Source organism: Aythya fuligula, chromosome 4 (assembly GCF_009819795.1).
Source record: "Aythya fuligula isolate bAytFul2 chromosome 4, bAytFul2.pri, whole genome shotgun sequence".
In the NCBI taxonomy this organism is placed as follows: domain Eukaryota; kingdom Metazoa; phylum Chordata; class Aves; order Anseriformes; family Anatidae; genus Aythya; species Aythya fuligula.
This window is the reverse complement of record NC_045562.1, coordinates 52,123,323-52,141,326: the sequence shown is the minus strand read 5'-3', so window position 1 is coordinate 52,141,326 and position 18,004 is coordinate 52,123,323. Positions and strand designations below refer to the sequence as shown.

At 41.9% G+C, this 18,004-nt stretch overlaps 1 long non-coding RNA gene across 1 annotated transcript; it reads left to right on the top strand.

The window, feature by feature from the left end:
• The first annotated feature begins 12,918 nt into the window (after positions 1 to 12,918).
• Positions 12,919 to 14,065, top strand: LOC116488905. Its single transcript, XR_004253228.1, has 3 exons — positions 12,919 to 12,980; positions 13,090 to 13,188; positions 13,842 to 14,065. It is a non-coding gene; the product is annotated as an uncharacterized LOC116488905 (long non-coding RNA).
• The last annotated feature ends 3,939 nt before the right edge of the window (positions 14,066 to 18,004 follow it).

The following is an 18,004-nucleotide window of genomic DNA, read 5'->3' as shown; positions in this document are numbered from 1 at the left end:
CGCTGAGGAGGCGGGTGATGGCTTTATGGCGAGCTCTGAAGGTTTTATGGCGGCCGCACGTTGTACGATGTGGATTTGATAAAGAACGGCCTTCGGCGGCCCGTGGTCACTTTTTTGTGCGGCGGCGAAATGAAAATAAATGTGAACACGGCTCCGGCGCGAGGGTGGAAACAAATTGCGAGCTCTGAATGCTTCTCCCTTTATGGCCGCCAGACAAGAGGAGAAAAGCGCTGCAAACATCTGTCTTCCGTCCCCCAAATCTAAAGGGCACCAAAGAATGATGCGAATCTAAGTGTTACTACAGCGGGGATTTGTCTTTATTTCCCCGCGCTCTCATGAATATGAATACCCGGTCGGGGCAGGGAGGTGCCTCGCCCCCTCTTAAACAGCGCAGGGCAGTTGAAAAATAAAATAAAATAAAATAAAATAAAATAAAATAAAATAAAATAAAATAAAATAATTTTCCGAATGCTTTTCCTCCGGGGAAAAACCTTTTGTCCCGCTTTTTCTCCCCCGGTGCCGCCCGCACCCGGGACGCGCCGTCGGGGCTGCGGGGCCGCTCGGCAGCCGCGCACCCGCAGCCACCGTGCCCAAGCCCAGCACCTTCCCCGGGGGCTGTCACCGCCCCGCGGGGTCCCTGTCCCCCGCTGGTGTCCCCACGGGGCCGGCTCCGCACCCCAAGCCCGCAGGGTTTGTCTCTGTCCCCCCCGTCCCGTCCCGTCCTGCCCGCCCCCCCGGGGCTCTTGGGCTCCGGTTGTTCTTTCTCCACGCGAGCGGCTCTGCCGAAAAACTTGGAGCAAATGGGTAATTCGATTACTGCCACTATAGGCCAACTGCCTCGGCGGCCTTCCCCCACGCGTCTGGCTGGGGGCAGAGAAACCATCTCTAAGGAATAATCAAATCAAGGCGAAGTGTGGAAAAACCCCTTCTGATTTCCAGGCGACGCAAATAGAATTAGAGCCTCCCGGTTGCTTTCTCTCTCCCCCCTCCCCTCTATTTTTTTTTTGTGTGTGTGTTTTGTTTTTGCCTTCCCAAAAGGCTCTTTTGTCTCCGCCACCAGCCCCGGCCCAGCCGGGATGCGCGGGGCGCGCAGGGGATGCGCGGGGATGCGCGGGGGATGCGCGGGGTGCCTCCTGCCAGCGGGGGCCGGGGGAAAAGGCTCTGCCCGTGTAAAAGCCACTTTTCTTTCCTCTTCTCCCCCTTTCAGAAGGGGCCGGGGTTGGGGGGAAGCCGGAGGAATGCTCGGAGGCAGCGAGACAAAACAGGGAACAGCGCGCCTTTGTGCGCCCGCCGCCGCCCATGGGAAAGCGGCCCCGAGCCGGCCCAGCGGCCTTTCCACGGCTCCTCGCGGTCACCCGTGGCCGCAGCAAGCCCCGGGCACCGGCGTGGGGTTCCCCTCGCTTGCCCTGCCCGGAGCTCCCCCGTGGGGAGGACGGCGAGCAGCCCCCCGTCGAGCAGCCCCATTTGGGATGGGGAGCGGCGCGGTTAGGGTCAGCTCCGAAACTCTCCCGGGGTTTTTCTCTCTTTTCGCTTCTCAGGGCCGGGCCGTGGCGTTCAGGCCGCCGCCAGCAGAGGGATCTGAGCCTTGCTTTTTTTTTGTTGTTCCCCCCCACACACACACCCCTCCTCGCTGCTGCCTTGGCGGCGGCAACATCTGCTGGGCTGGAGGAGCCGGGCGCTCGAGCAGACGCACAGATGTAAAAGTGACATCTGCTTGTGACAAAGGAGCGGGAATTAGATTAGGCGGGGAGGCCTTTCTGCGATTAAAAAAAAAAAAAAAAAAAAAAAAAAAAAAAAAAAAAAAACAAAATGCTAGCTGTGGACTGTGCAAGTAGGGAAGGGGATGTGAAAGGCAGCGATGCTCAGAGGGCAGCTGCTGGGACAGGCAGGGCAGCACGAGGGGCCTGGGGGCTGCAGCAGCCCGAAGAGAAGGCTTGGCTTTCCCTCTTGGAGCCAAGATGTGGCCGAATCAAAGCTTTCTGTTGTTATGAGCAAAGGACTGCTCTACGCAGGAGACATCTTCCTCCAGCCCCTAACCTGCTTCTGGCATCGGCCAGCCAGTGAAGTGCGGATCCAGACACTTCTCTCTTTTGTTCCTCAGTGGAATACTGTGGTTATTTTGGTTAAAACCAAAAGCTATAAGGCCTGGCTATTGCTTGTCTTACAAACTGCTATCTTTTAGCCCCATGAAAAGAAAGAAAGATAAAGAGCACAGCTCGAGGTTTGTGTGTGGTTGTGAGAGCAGAAACACGTAGGAAAGCTGTGCCTGTCTGCTCCGCTGCACCCAGGAGAGGCTCCACCTGCACTGCCCGACATGGCTCAGCAGGAAAAAAAAAACCACCCCACACATTTCAGATGGTATAACCTTCACCTTCTGTTTTGTAAGCAATGATTTTTTTCACTTACGTAAACATTGACAATGAATAGCATGCTTTCTTTTTTTTCCAACCCTGGCACTTTATACATCCAGAGGTACTTTTTGCCCCATGCAGAGCAGCACACAGGAGAAAGAGTAAGATCCTAGGAAGAGTAGGATGCTTCAAATTGTAGGAAAGACGTGCAGTTTTGCAAAGACAGAGAGTTAGGATGTAATGTTCTGTGCATGGGGACAGCCTGAGCAGCACATCTTATAGGGCCTTGCCTCTAAGCTTGATGAAATGGGTCAAAGCCTACTGGACCTTTTGAAGACTATGATTTTGGCAGTGCTTGGATTAGTGTTGAATAGCCTGCTGGTCTGCAGCTTTCCTGTGCAAGCTGATCATAAAAGTAGTTACATAGTTAAGGAGTGTGATGCCTTTGTCAGAAACGGGGCTGAGAACTTGAAGGTAGGATCACAGAAACTCAGAGACCTCCCATGAAATGTACAGAGTAAGTTGTAAGGAGAGAGACCACAGCGCAAATATCTTGAGAGAGAATTAAAGAAACCCTTCTGGTAGTAAAAAAAAAGATATACTTTTTATGTTTACTATGTCCAGAAAGTGCCAATCCACCTATTTTCTTGTGAGTACAGAAGCATAGTGAAACATGCCATTAGTGATTCACATATAGAGGTCCATGTCACATACAATTGTAGATATATATTTGTGCTGTTTCATAAAAAACATGTGCATGAGTTTAAAAAAATCAAGATTTTTTTTTTTTCTGGTATTTGGTATTTCTGTATTTGCATCATCAGGTGATGGATACCAGCTGCAGCCTTTACTCTGCTGGTAGCTGGGCAGATTCACCAAGGGCAGGGTCCTTTTGTAGGGCCCCACTTCTTCTGTTCTTTCTCTAAGCAATGATCGCTGGCCATGACCAGACCTATGGCCTGACCCAATTAGGGCAATTTGATGTCTCTATGCCTGTTTGTGTCGATCGGCCCAATGAGGTTGAATGAGGCAGTAAGAGGGATGGAAAGGTACGTTCTTCTCAGAGTGAAAGATAACTGTTTCTAAGTCAAGAGGTCAATGGAAAGCTAAAAAGGCCTCTTTTCTCAGAATAAGTAGCCAGTGACAAGGAGGCACGGCTTGGTGATCCTGAATTCCTGCCCGGAAGGATACACTCTGCCTTCAGGCAAGGTGCTCTCAGCTCCCACACAAGGGCAGGGGCTACCAGAAGGAAATCCCATTGAGCTTCTTTCACCAGAGCTCGTGTTGGCGCTGCTGAGGTGCGCAGAGCCCCTGTAGTATGTCCTGCTCTGCAAGGCTCTCTACATGAGCAAGAGGTCAGAGCAAGGCCACATACCTGAGAGACTAAATGTGGTCAGCAAGTCTGAAAGGACGAGCAAGAAGCACCCAGTCAGATGGGCTGGGACTTTCTCCTTGGTGGTTCAGATGCATTTTGCTCAGGGTTGAAGGAAGAGCTCCCCTCCTGCAGCCAGCCCCTGGGGGAGGTCAGCCCTTGTTGCTGGAAACACAGCTGGGTGACTGCTCTTGGCATTGCTGCTCCAGCCCTGGCTGCCTTGCTCCATGGCTCCTCTGCTTGTTTTTACCTCCACAGCAATGTTCTTTCTACAAGGCAGCTTAGCAAAGCCTGGCTGCATTTGCCCCACTGTTTTCCAGTAGCCCTCCTGCCTGCAAGTGACACGTGATGGATGGTCCCAGACTTCCATGCAAAAGCAACATCATTCTGGCACCTGTTCATTTTTAGCTTCCCAGTAAAATATATTCAAACCAATCAATCAATCAATCAATCAGTCAATTAAATTATGACTATCCAGGCCCATGTGCTAACTTGGAAAGCGCAACAATGCTTTCCTGCTAATCACATACATCTGCCTTTTTGTTTTATTTCCATCAAAATGGGATCGCAGGCTCAAGTCATGTATGGTCCATCTTCTGCTAAGTGAGTGTAAGAAGGGTGCTGGTGGGACCCTCAGGCTTTAGCAGTCAAGCCCAGGCTCCCTCTGTCAGGATTTCAGCAAGCCAGAGACCATACCTGGCAAGTGCTGGCCAAGGAGAAATAGCAATATAGAAGCCTACGTTGGTTGGAGACAACGGGATGCAGAGCTGAGCTTGAATGAAAAGCAGGAGACATAAGATGCAAAATACATCTTTTTTTATGCTGACCACATATCTTCCTTAAACTGATTATGCTTGATGTGAAGGGTCCTTAAATTAAGGGTAAATTATCTGTTTACGTTAATAGAGAATGTGAATGGGTATTAGCTTTAGATGAGAACAAGTCTGTAGTTTTTACTAAAACCTTTTATGTAATCCTTGCTTCAATCTCTCTTGGAAAATGTGGGTTTATGTGTGTACTCTGGGACCTTGTGCTGTGCCATTAACTAAAATAATTACCTATATCCAGACAGGCGCTGAAAGGATTGGCACTGGGTCAGTTCTTAAAAGTTTATTTTCAATCTGTAAGAAGATTTTTTTTTTCCTAATGCATTTATAGGCATTGTTCTAGTTAATACTCATGTAAATAGCACATTAATTGAGTTTTCAGGTTCTGTAATTGTATACTGCAATATGCTGATATCTTCAAAAGTAAGGAAAGTGATGTGTGAAAGTGAGTAGATGGCAGGACATAGAATAATACACACTGTATTTACACACAGTCTATCAAGAGAACCAAGAAGGAAGTGATAGAGCTCTAGCAAACTCACAAAGTGATTTAAATTGCTTTGGATCAGCCATTAGAGTTTGTCCCCTGCCCCAGTGAAGTTTTCATCTCCTGCAGTAACCCTGTAGTCCAGGAGCAATGAGGGCTATTGCTAGATTTTGAGGTTGTGAACCATTTTCAGGTCTTGGCAGATGATGGAAAAGACAAACATCTCATTTGAAGAAAGTGACTATTTCTGCCTCTTCCTTGTGTTCCCTGGCTTCTCTGAGGAAAACAGGATGTCTGGTTTTGGGCTAAATCTGGGAAGAACCCAATATTGGCTAATTTTTAACACACTTCCCAGACATACCGCTTTCTCCCATTCAAGCTTTCCTTGCCAGTAAGATCCAGGTCTGCTCTAAGTAAGTCAATGGAAGTGGTGGTGTTGTCTTTAGCATAAACTGTGTAGGGTACATGTGTGTGTATAGATGGGGAAAGAGATCTCCACGTGGATATCTGCAGCAAAGATAAGTCATTATCCCCAACCACTGGGTAGGTTTGAAGTTGGTAACCACTAGAAAAAAAAATAACAAAAGTATAGGTTGAAACTCTTGGGTAATGTTGATAGAAACAGGGATTTAGTAGGAAGAAGTACATCAGCAGTTCTGAGAAAACAAAAGGCTATTTGAGTATCGTACTGTATGCCTATCTAGTGGGACAGAAGAAATGGGGTTTCTGGACCCATATGATCTTGGGATCTGTATATAAAAAACAGTAAAGCAAGAACTGTTTCATAATAAAATATATTATTTACCTAATTCAGAGAGATTCAGTAGAAGGTTGTTATTCCAGCAATCTTTATGTCAGGTCCTGAACAACCACGCCAAGGATGGGAATGAGATTTTGAAGGAGTCTTACTCCTAAATGGCATTTTCTGCCTATGTTTAGGATGTTTAGTATAGCTGTAGACAACATACAGTATTGGAAAGACACCATTATATCAAAGAAGGAAAGGAAAAGAAATAGATTAGGGAAAGCATTAAAATAGAAATCTAAGTCTACTGGTAAAAGTCTATATTCAAGTTTTGGGACAGGGTGATTTACATTGTTATCAACAGCTTTTCATAGAGAACAGCTGAACCCAAATTTACCAGAGAAAATACTCAGGCATTGGTATGTATTTATTTCACTCATAAAAAATATTTCACTCAGGAAAATCCCACATGTCAACAGATCATGGAAAAGTCATATTAGTATTGATGTGAAATCAAATGGTCATGCTTGGATCAATACCTTATAATAGTATTACAATGTTTTGGGAATATGAAATGCAAATTAGCAGTGAGTGAAATAGCATTCTCCTCTTATATTTTAATTAATATATATTCTATTTTGCACATCATTATATCATACACACACACGCATATAACATATCTCACAGTATATCATGACTGACAAATTGTACCATAGGGCAGCTGTGAGTTGCCTGTAAGACTGTGAAAATTGTAGAGAAAACGATGAGGCCAAGAGGAATTTTCCTGAAGAAAGCCTTGGTAACTACTGAATGAAGGTCTTTGTATTTGACCCAATGAAAAATTTTGGCAAGATAAAGCAATTAGAATCCTGGGATAAGCAAAATTTTTTGTTCTCCCTTATTTTATGTAATACACAGCCTTTATATTACACTGAGATAGAAAACATATCTCAGGATTATTTCTCTATTTATGCCAAACCCCATATCATTTAATCATACTAACAGAATACTCTTTTAATCTCCTTACAATTTGTAATTTTTATGTTTTACTTCTTATTTGTTAGGCTAATTTAATATTGCTGTTGAATACAGAATTGTTGGGCAAAGTGTTTTAAAGTATTTTATCTCAGATTTATCCTTTGATCTTAATGATTAGAGAATATTTTTGCCATCAAGATTACTGCTTTCTATTAATTTGTTACATAAATTGGATATTACCTATGTATTTCGTATTATTCTGTTTGCTGAACTTGTGAACTAGAGATGTTTATACTGGGCACAAAGAGACCTTGTGTTGCTTCTACACAGTGAGCCCAGTGACAAATAGCAGTATCTTCCACTATTGCATATCTCATCTTTTTCAGTGCTCCAGTGGGATGGCAGAAGAAGCTGCAGGAGGAGAGGAAAACAGGAAGAATCCTTGGTGGTGTTCAGAGCCAAGGTGGCTGAGAGTAAGAATACGGACCTTTTAGTTGGCAGTGACCATGATGTTGGTGAAATAGGAAAAGAGATGGCCAAAGGCATTCTGGAGAGTTAAGTAAAAGTTAAGACAGAAGAAATGCAGGCAGGACAGAAGAGTGAACTCAAACATTTCCTGGAAAATAAGACTGTAGAGAGAAAGTAAGGAGTCACTAGAGACAGAACGAAGAATCCTCAGGCTGTGATACCTGAGGAGGCCACCCTGCATTCACAACTGCTCTGATGAGAAAACATTTGTGGAAAAACAAACTACCTCTCATATAAGTACTTAAAATTCATATGCTCCCTTCTTCCTTTGAAGAAATTGGGATAGTTACTGTATAAATGGGATGTTGAGCTGAAGTTCATGGTGAGGCTGTCCATAGTTTCATTTTAAACCGATTTCTCCTTTCCACTGTAGAATATATTTTGATGAATGCATTTTAGGTATACATGTGATATCTGTCTTGGTTGTGCTTTTAAGGCATATTCATGCATTGACAGAGCATCATCTGCATTGTCTGGAAATCCCTACCATCTTTCTGTATTGTAGCTTAGGCTTGCAATAGGCTGGTGCAGCATGGTAAATTGAGGTTACTGCCGAACATCCCATTCCTCCCTGTTCTGTGTGGGCGGTCAGAGTAAAATCACAACCTCACACACACAAAAAGTTTGTTTTGTCCACCCCATCTTCCCAATACTGCCCAAGAGGGCCACCACCCTCTGCCATTCTGCTGACTGTTGTACCTGGCCGTTGTGCAGACCACAAATGGTCTGTTTTCTTTTCATACTTTTACTTAGCTACGCATTGCTAGGCACAGCTGGGAATCCTTGATGTGTACAGCTACATGTAAAAGATTCCTTTATGCTTTATGTATAAAAAGATGATACTTGTAAAAATAAAAAGCAACATGTTGTGTTTGCTTCTTATCAGCCACTTCTGACTTGACATTGTTATAGTGGTACTTTTATGACGCAAATAACTACATGTAAGATCCATAGATTATCAATAGCAAGATATTTTAAAATCTTGTTTAAAATTAGCAAAAAGGAATTTAGAAATGTTATATAACTTTGCACAGGATCTATTTTTTAAAGTAGGTTTAAAATGACTTGGTTTGCACAAAAGCCAAGTGTTTGGGTTAGCTATTTCAGAGCTAACCACAGGAAACATTTTGTTTTCCATACTGAGTTTTTTTTTTTTTTTTTTTTTTTTTTTTTTCCCCAGTCTTATATTAAAATCCATTTCAAGCTAATTTTTATAGGAACTAGACAGAAATCTGGACTGACAATGTATTTGGCCAGTTTCAAACAAGCATAAACTTATTATGTGCCTAATAGATTAGTAACACCAGGCTCTGACCAAATATTAGGGTCTAACAACACTGTGCACTTTTGAGTAGAGAAGCAGAGTTCTTCAGAAAACTGCTAAGTCAGATGCTGCTGAAAAAGGGCTGTGATTTCTTGGATGCATTAATGTACTCTCAGGTAGGGAAGCACACAAAATGAATTGCTGAATTAGATTTACGTTTCTTCAAGAATGATACAACCTATCTAAACATCCATTTACTTTCATTGCTTTCCATGTAAGAAGTTCTTGTAATTTTCTCATTCCTCTGATTTAAAGGAATGTGTGACAACACTTTTTGAAAGCACAGTGCTTGAAGTTACACTCTCTCAGACAGTCACACCCTATGCAGTGCAATGATAATTAGCAAGAGCTAACGACTGTGGTTTGGAGAGAAGAATTCTGTAGCATGTATTTCATGGGCTGCAAAGTGGGAAGCAGAGAGAGCCCAACATTTTCTGTGACCAAAAAGTGGTCAGGTTAATTCTGAGACATACGAAGAGGGAGCCATTACTACATATGGAAAAAGTGGAATGGTGTTGGTTTGGCTATTTCTTATCTAAACTGGGAAATCCGCATCCTCATGGTACGACATGCTTTGTCCCCAGTTTTGCAGTATATAGATCTCAGTAGGAATTGCATAGATGGGATCTCCAAAATCTACGTCTTCTCTGGTGACATGATTTCAATCTATTATACTGCTATAAGCCAAACAAATGTAATGAATCCTCAAGGGTGATAAATGAAACAGACAAGATTTCACCATCACTGACAACTGCTGGAAAGCTATGACTCGATTCTACTTTGCCCATGAACTGTGAAATGGCTATTTCCATAATATCACTGCACTAACTGTTCCTCCTATAAGTTACTCTAATGACAATGAATCCCTATAAGCCAGGGATAGCCAGTAATGAAGAATAAATAGCTTTTTGATAGAGGGACAGACTGGGGTTACTAACTGCCTCTTCAATGGTTGGAACTGGGCATCATTGATAATACTGCCTAAATTTAATTACTTCGTTTTGTGACACACAGTATCCCCCTTGTCTTAGCCTAATTGTTTTGACTTGCTATTGTGGGGAGAACAGTTTGTGTCTGGAAAGGAAAAGAAGGTGATTTTGAAGTTATAAAAGAATGTGAATTAGTTTTCTGTTATTTATAGCAGAACATAAATATTTCAGACTATATAACATCTTTTTGATATTTGAATCATTCATAACATAATTGTATTCCATGCGCTTATTTTCAAAGGAGATCATCCAACAGCTGCACCAAATAACCTAATGGCTGGATCAGAAAAGAAGTCCATTGTTATTTATGTTAGAAGATGAATATTCTTATGTGTAGTTGTGAACCAAGAGCTTCTAACTGTGTTGTGAAGCCATAAGAACAGAAAGCCTAGACTAGTTCATAAAAGCTATTTGACATGTCACTGTAAAGCAGTATTTTACGTATTATCTGTGGAAGAACGTAATTATACCTAACAAGTAATAGAAAATAAGATTATGAGTCCATGCAAAGAATTAATTTGTTTGCCACAGCAGGAATTTTTTGTTAAATATTATTCATACTTTTATTCTAAATTGGGCCATTCTGCGTTTAGGTAAATAAATATATTTTACTTCTTTTTCCTTTCTATTTTATTAGGTTGACTTTTTTTTTTTTTTTTTTTTTTTTTTTTTTTTGTGAAGGAGAGATGTTAAATTCATCTTACATTCATTTTATTATCAGGATATCATCTAAGGATTTATATGAGAGTTAATTTTATGTCTAGGTTGTGCCTATTTCCATTTTAAATTCCCCTTACTTACTGTTGTTGCCATCATTGTTACTATTATATGGCATCTGTAAGGCTGCAGAATGTGACATTTTAAAGATAGGCTTACTAGTGGCTTTTTCAATTTCTGTTTAACTAAAATGTTTCCTACTTCATTCAACTACCCTTACAATTTACATTAGACAACACTCCATCAATAAAACCATCAAAATGATCAACTACATTGCAGACAAAAGTTATTGTGTCAACTTGACACTAATCAGTTAATTCCAGTAAACCTTCAGATAAACAAAAGCTTGTTGTCTATTACTGATGTGTGTGATTAGCCCCCTGTATGTCCTATAGCTATGCACATCTATAGAGATGTATCTGGCAGACACTTGGCCCGAGGGCTCTATATGTAAACCAGGACAGGATCTATAGTTAATGATGTTGACCCTGACTCCCTCAACAGAGATTGGATTCAGTCCTCATAATATCCCGACAGCTGATATGTATACTGTGCTAATAATATTATCAATTACTTATGCTACTGTGATTCCCACTGTTTAGAGCTGATAAAAGGTTCTTTCACATTTCTTTTTCTCTGCTATCCAACTGGTCGTGTTTTACTTGGATTTTTTTATTTATTTATTTTTATTTTCATTTTGAAGCCACATACTCCATAACTGTGGCTAAAATAGAGGGTAATGTTTAAAGATAGAATGAACCCCGTTCCATATTCTGGGTAATGATGGTAATTTTTCTTTTTGTTTCTCTCTTTTGCATTTCCTCTAATCCAGCAGAGATGAAATGGACGTTTATTTACAGCCTCTGTGACTTAAGTCTGCAAAACCAGCCAGTGATACGAGAGGTCTCTAGGTGCACGTGTTCAACTAGGCAAGCTTCAAAAGCCTGATGTTGTCTGTATGCCAGACCTGTGTGCCATTGCTCGTGACTGAGGCAGTCAAAAGCCAGCAGTTTGAAAACCGTAGTTACTTCCAAAAGCTCGGCCAAACCAATGCACGTGCCAGTCCTTCCGACCTTCTCCATCCCTGCAAAGTACTTCTGCCCTGCCTAGCATGTCAAATGAGTAGTGAAGGTATATTCTATGTGGTTTTGCTTGTAGTGAAAATAAGATATTTTTAATGTATTTATATATATATTTATTTATTATTTTTATTGTAGAGCAATCAAGAAGAATTTTGCACACCATGTGTGTGTCCAGAAAAACCCCCAGACTGTGCATTCTCTGGTGCAGGGTCCTTTTCCTAACACATACTTGCAAAGCAGTAAGTACGTACTGCCCGCCACACAGAGAGCGGGTAATTGCAGCATGAAGGAAGGGTTTATGCCTTGGCACAGCCTTTCTGGACCCTGCTCTGCTTGCACATGCTCCTCCGGGAAGCAGAAGAAGAAGGTTGGGCTCTGCTTCCATGCACTGTGCAGCTCCGCTTGAAATGATGACAGGGACCACTGTTAAAAATTAAATTCTGCCTTATTTTTTGTGCAGTTCTTGTGAGTCACATTCGCGAATAGTAGCGAGAGATTTAATGATCGCATATTTTTTATCTTATTTCATTTCGGTCGATGCCAATATTTTTCTGTTACTGTCGACTTAGAGCTCAAAGTAATTTAGTAATTGATTCTAAGCACGGCAGCTCGCCAATGGCAGCTCTCCATTCAGGGGAATATCTTTGCTAATTTTATCCATCAGAATGAGATTACCATGCTAATCTCCCCCAGCCCTAGTACCTTGGTCAGTTGGGACACACTGATGCAAATGATGTTATTAAACACAAACCCTTCACCCAGGACAGAAGAGAAATGAAAGCAGGGGAGATGAGCACATCAGGATCCGTTACAAGGATTTCTAAGACTGAACTGGCATTGTTTGCCTGTGTCCTCTTCATCACCCCCAAGCTCTTGCATGTGCAGCACTCTTTTTTTTTTTTTTTTTCTTTTAAGCAATCTATGGTTGCTTGCTTGTTTATATCCAAATTTTTTCAGAAAGATTTGGCCGCCCTTACAGAGTCTTAGTTTGCGAGGGGTAGCAGCCATAGCAGTTACAGGAGATATTTTTTTCTCTGCACCAGTCTGTTTGCAGCCTGTATCTATTAGCAAGGTCTATCAGCATTTCAAATCTCTTTTCTCTTAGGTTAGAAAGGATGCACCGCATGTGGCTGTGCTGAGTGACAGTGCTGCACTCCCCTTTATCTTAATCATGGGTGCTTTTGAGAGCACCCCTCTGTTCTTGGCCACTCAGGAGAAAAGGAGCCTTCAGTTAAGGGTTTTAATCTGCTGCTTTTTCTGCTGTGGAGCCCTGTTTTGGAGTATGTCCATCAGCTTGGTAACTCCATCTTGTAAAGGATGGAGATCTCTGGCACGGGTCCTGCAAAGCACTAAAGCATATGCTTAACTTGCAGGGGCCCCGCCGAGCTCCAGCTGGAGCTCCCTCTGCACGGCATAATGGGATCTGCTGATAGCTGGGTCTCTTCTAGCTCTGCCTGATTTCAGATCCACTTTCAATCAATAAGAACCCTTTTAAAATCAGGCAAAGTCTGACCCTAAAAGGCAGTTCGGTCCATCGGCGAAGTAGATCAGTTCCATCCAGAGTGCAGAATGTTTTGCAGGTACTGATGAAAAAATACTATACAAAGACCAGCGTCTGTTTTTGCAATGTATTTCACTAATTCTTCGTGTTCGGTGATATATTAATAATTATTTGCTGTTTTTCTCCAGGAAAGAAAGCAGGACAATTGCTCTGAGTCATGACTGATGCAATCTGGATACTGCAAGGCTCTCTTCTGCTCCTCTGAAGCTCCAAAACTTTGTGCTTAGGTAATTAAGAAGCTGATTTGCAGAACTTCTCCCTTGTCCTCACACATCATCTCATTGCACGAACCACTATGAATGACAGAAAGTAATTTGTTTAATTGCATTGCATTTTTATTATAAAACCACAACAGAACTGTGTATAATATGTTAATTTGTTTTCTGCCATTTATTTTTCTTTAATTCTATTTTCTTTTTCATTTGTTTAATCTTTTTAATTCTTTTGGAATCAGCTTTAAAACAATGTAGAAAATGAAGGTATGCTTTCAGAAGGTCAAAAAAATAGAAGTTACAAATAGTTGTGTAGGAGATAAAATCAGTCTAAATAAATGTACTGAATTCTACTAGAGGAGCATTTTCTGGCTTGCATTTGAGAAAAAAAAAAAAAAAGAGGAAGAAAAAAAAAATTAATTCAAAGGTTAAAAACATAAACAGTGATTGTCTCCAGAAACATTACACTCCCAACAGATTTTATCTGAAAGTTTAAATTCTCAAGGGCAAATTAGGAGAAGCACTTGTGGGCAGTGTGTGTCACCGTCTACTTTTATCAAGCCAATATTTTTGATAGACATATATATTGTGTTGGCAGTTTAGAGAGTTCACCAAACACCCCAGTTCTTAAGAAAAACTGGAAATTTACTTAGAATCCCTGCTTTCAGAGCGGCAGAGCCAGAGGTCAGCAGCACCACGGGGCCAGGTGATGCTTGCAGTGCTCATCCCCTGGCTGTTGCAGCCGCATCCTGTGCATCACTGAGAGGCAATGTCAGCAGGAAGGTGAGCAGAGAGAAAGAAGGTGGAAACTCCCCGGCTTCTCACAAGTCCCACAGAGCATCATTTGTGGACAAACATGTCTCAGTTGCCTCTTATTACCTTGTTATTTGTGTACTATCATTAACTCTTTATTTTAAATATTAAAGATATTTTCTCCTAGAAAATATGGTGTTGGTTCAAATATTTGGTAGGTATTTCTGAACTGCATTTGCAATTTGCAACAGTTCAGGCTGTGTCTTACCACTTCATTGAAACAGCAGAACTGAAATAAGTGCTTATACGGCTAATCAACACAATCTTCCCTAAACTTGTTAACGATGTACGCAGCCCTCTCCTCCTACTTCAGGAAGCTGTAAGAAGTGGTATGGGCAAATAGCTGGTCTCTGCTTCTCTTCGTAGGAAGGAGACGTGGCAGGAGGTCTGCCACGTAGGCACACCACATGGCAAGTACTGCTCACGTACTCAGCTCTGGCTGCTGATGCTCAACAAAAGCCAAGCAGTGCTGAGCTTCCTGCCCCCCTACATCAACTTTCTGAATGCCTGTGGAGATGTTTTTACTGCCCTGGAGTGCCAAATGGGAAAATAGCCAGATGTTGGCTGGTTTTGGCTCCATAAGATGTCCACGTGTGGCTATTTGCATGGCTTCTCAGTGCAGTCTTTTTGTCTTCCTGTTGTTGTCTCTGAAGAGCATCACTGTGCACCACTCACGTGCCTGGAAAAGTGTTCTTCCTAATCAAAAAAGCATAATCCTTAACTGATGCCCCAAACCTGTCAAGGTGTTCAAGAGGCATTTGGACAATGCCCTCATGAATCTGCTTTAACTTTTGGCTAGCCCTAAAGTGGTCAGGCAGTTGGGCTGGATGATCTTTGTAGGTCCCTTCCAAATGAACTGTTCTGTTCTGTTCTGTTCTGTTCCAATTAGGGAATTAGGGAAATTGGGTAATTTTTCTTGAGAGGTGATCCTTGAAGTAAACATTGACAAAAGACATCTGCCCCTTCTCTCCCCAACCTGGCCTCAGCTTCCCCCTTTACCCATCCCCTCTAATGGGTGCACCCTGTTCAGCTTTAGACAAGGCTCTTCCTCACTGTTCCTATATGTTTGTTGTGCTATATTATATGTAGCAAGAAACAAGAATTATAGAAGTACCATATTATCTGGACCAGTTTCAGTTAATCTCTGTGCTGCATAGGGAGAGCATGTGCATGTAAATATGTCCAAGGAAGATATGAAACCAGACTGTGCCTGACTTTGCATCATCTTCTGAAAAATTGCTCTGCAGAGGATCCTGCTGCTTCCAGTGTCATATTCTGCTACACAAAAACCTACAGAGGACCAAAGCCAAAATCTAGTGGGGGGCAGGCACTTCTGTGCCATTAATTTGTCCATAGCAGGATGAAAGGAACAGCAGGAGGAAGATGATTTTTTTTCTTTTATTTTTCATGTGGCAATAAAAGAAGAATATTAAAATTACTGCTGTGCAGAGAAAAAAATAGTGCTGAAAAAGGGATGATACTGATATTGTGGTGCAGGGGATGATTTACATCTCCTAAGGGACAGGAATGCTTGTAGGCTAGGTTTTTACTGCTCCTTCCCCTCTTTGCACGTGTGTCCCCTCCTGACCAGGTCCCCACGAGCAAGGTGACACGGAGCCATGCTCAGAGCCTCCAGGGAAGGGTTCTGGGCGAGAAGCAGCTTAGTGCAGGTCTGTGGTGGAGTTGTGGATGCTGCCCTCACTGCCAGGGCCATAACTCATTGCCACTGCTCCATCATAGGTAATTTTCCATGAAGGGAAAGTGAGAAACAGAAAGAAACTCTTAGCAGCAGCACGTGATTTTTGTTCTCCCAATGTGAAGAGATGTGGAAGAGCACTTGTGTCGGTGCAAGTACAGCAGCTGATTTTCTATATGGCCCGAGCTTAGCTTACCTTGAAACTCTGTGTGCATTCATTGATAACCCCATTATGAAATTCAAGAGACCTAATGCAATTGTGTCGAGGAAGATTTACTTGTTAAAGGGAAAACAACTTTCACATAAATAATTTACTACAACAGAAAAATAATCCTCTGCACTATCATCCTTGCATTGAAACTAATCGAACGGAGTTATTTTTAAATTGCTTGGAAGTGTACTGCTCTCTTTTCATTGTCAATAAATATGCTCTGTTTCAGCACAGCACTTCACTCAATGCATCTGAATTTTCAGGAGTGGGGTGGGGAGGCATGAGAATTGATCACAATTTAAAAAAATGCAGAAAGTGGAAGTTCCTACAGAAAAATTTGTATGCTGTAAAATTCACAACTCTTTTAATAACCTGAAAATGGGTCATGTTTCCTGTATTGATTCATGTCCAACTTCTTCTTTGCCATTGAAGTTTTGCCATTGGCCTCAGTGGGAAGAGATCTTTAACCCTCTGCTGGGATGGGTTCTGTCTAAATCCTGAAAAGAAAAAAAAAAAAAAAGAAAAAAAAAAAAGAAGAAGTATTTAAACTCATTGAGCAGCACTCAGAATTTCAATAGGGGTATGAACAGCTTTATTTCACTTTTCATATGACAGCAACAGAAAGATGAAATTGCTAGATATTCTCTTTCCCACCCCACTTCCTTTATTTTATTTATTTATTTATTTATTTATTGCTTAACTTTTCATCCATTTCACCAGATTAACCAGCAAGAGCTACGAGGACTACTAACAATCACACTTGCATTTTTAAATACCCTTTTCCCTTGTACATATGTCAAAACAAGTAAGGTTACCCTTATTTTCTGCCAATCTAAGCAATATTTTCTGTTTAGCAATTCCTGTGTCTGCCCAGCATAATTTTCTTACCAATGTTCTTTCCTGCCCCATGTCCTGGTTGTTAGACCACTCTGGTTCTCTGCAAACACCATTGTCCTCTACAGAGGCTGCAATTGCTTGAAAAGAGGAATGTGAAATCACCATCTACACCACCAGGCCCTCTGGCTAAAGACCATCTGGGCTGCTCAGCATCCCTCATCCTGTCTCTGCTTCCACTGAGCGGCCTTGAGTTCAGCAACCAGTGTTAGAGGGGCCAGAGATGTCGGCTGAGGAGCCACACGTAACACTAAGATGAAACCTACACATACGTGTTCTTAAAATTACTAGTTAGAAATAATCACAATTATTGTTTAAATAAAGTTCTGCAATAAAAAATTGTCCTTTCAGTACATGGACAAGTCTTTATCATTTTGATCCTGCAGTTTTTAATAAAAGCAGCAAATTGAATAGTTTTGGTTTCCAAGACCTGACATTTTTCATTAAAAAATATATAAAGGCATGGAGGACTTGTGGGTGGCCGGGTGAATATTTTGATTGAAAAGTCTCTTTTTAATGACAGCGGTTTGCTTTATTGGAAAATGCTTATAGAAAAATGCTTGCCATCAACTTGTGATCTCCCCAAAAGACTGATTTGATTTTATTTAGTAGGTTCAGAGGATTCAGCAATAAGTGCGTGTCCTAGCATAAACATTTTTGGGACATTCATGCATATTCAGTGGCAGTAAAAGGGCACTAAACCCAGGTTTGTGTGAGGACTGTGGGATATTAGATGTGTCAGCATAAGGAGCTTTCTTGCCTCTTGTTTTTATTCTTCCCTACTCTTTATGTAAGCCCTCCAGGTCTTTTATGTACAGCTGTATCTTCCCTGAGCAAGGAGGACTGCTGGTTTAACCATCGTGGGATATACTTGAGCTGGCATAACTTGTAGATACAGACTAATTCAGTTTAAGTGTAAGTCCCCGAAAGGCACCAGAGAAATCACATCATCTCCTGTAGCACCTGAATGTCACCACTTCCAAGGAAGTCACCTTCAAGGAGAAGTCATTGCAGTGTCTCATTGTCCTGTTGTGTCACGGCTTGGATCCCCATGCTGTTAAAAACCAACCTGTTAATTTCCCTGCACAATCTAATAAATGCAAAGGAGTCTGTATGGAACCATCCCGCTCACAGCTGGTTATTTTGTGTTTCCATAATTAGCACCACGCACACAGTTACGGCTGTCGATACTCTTAGGCTGAGCCTACCTAACAACT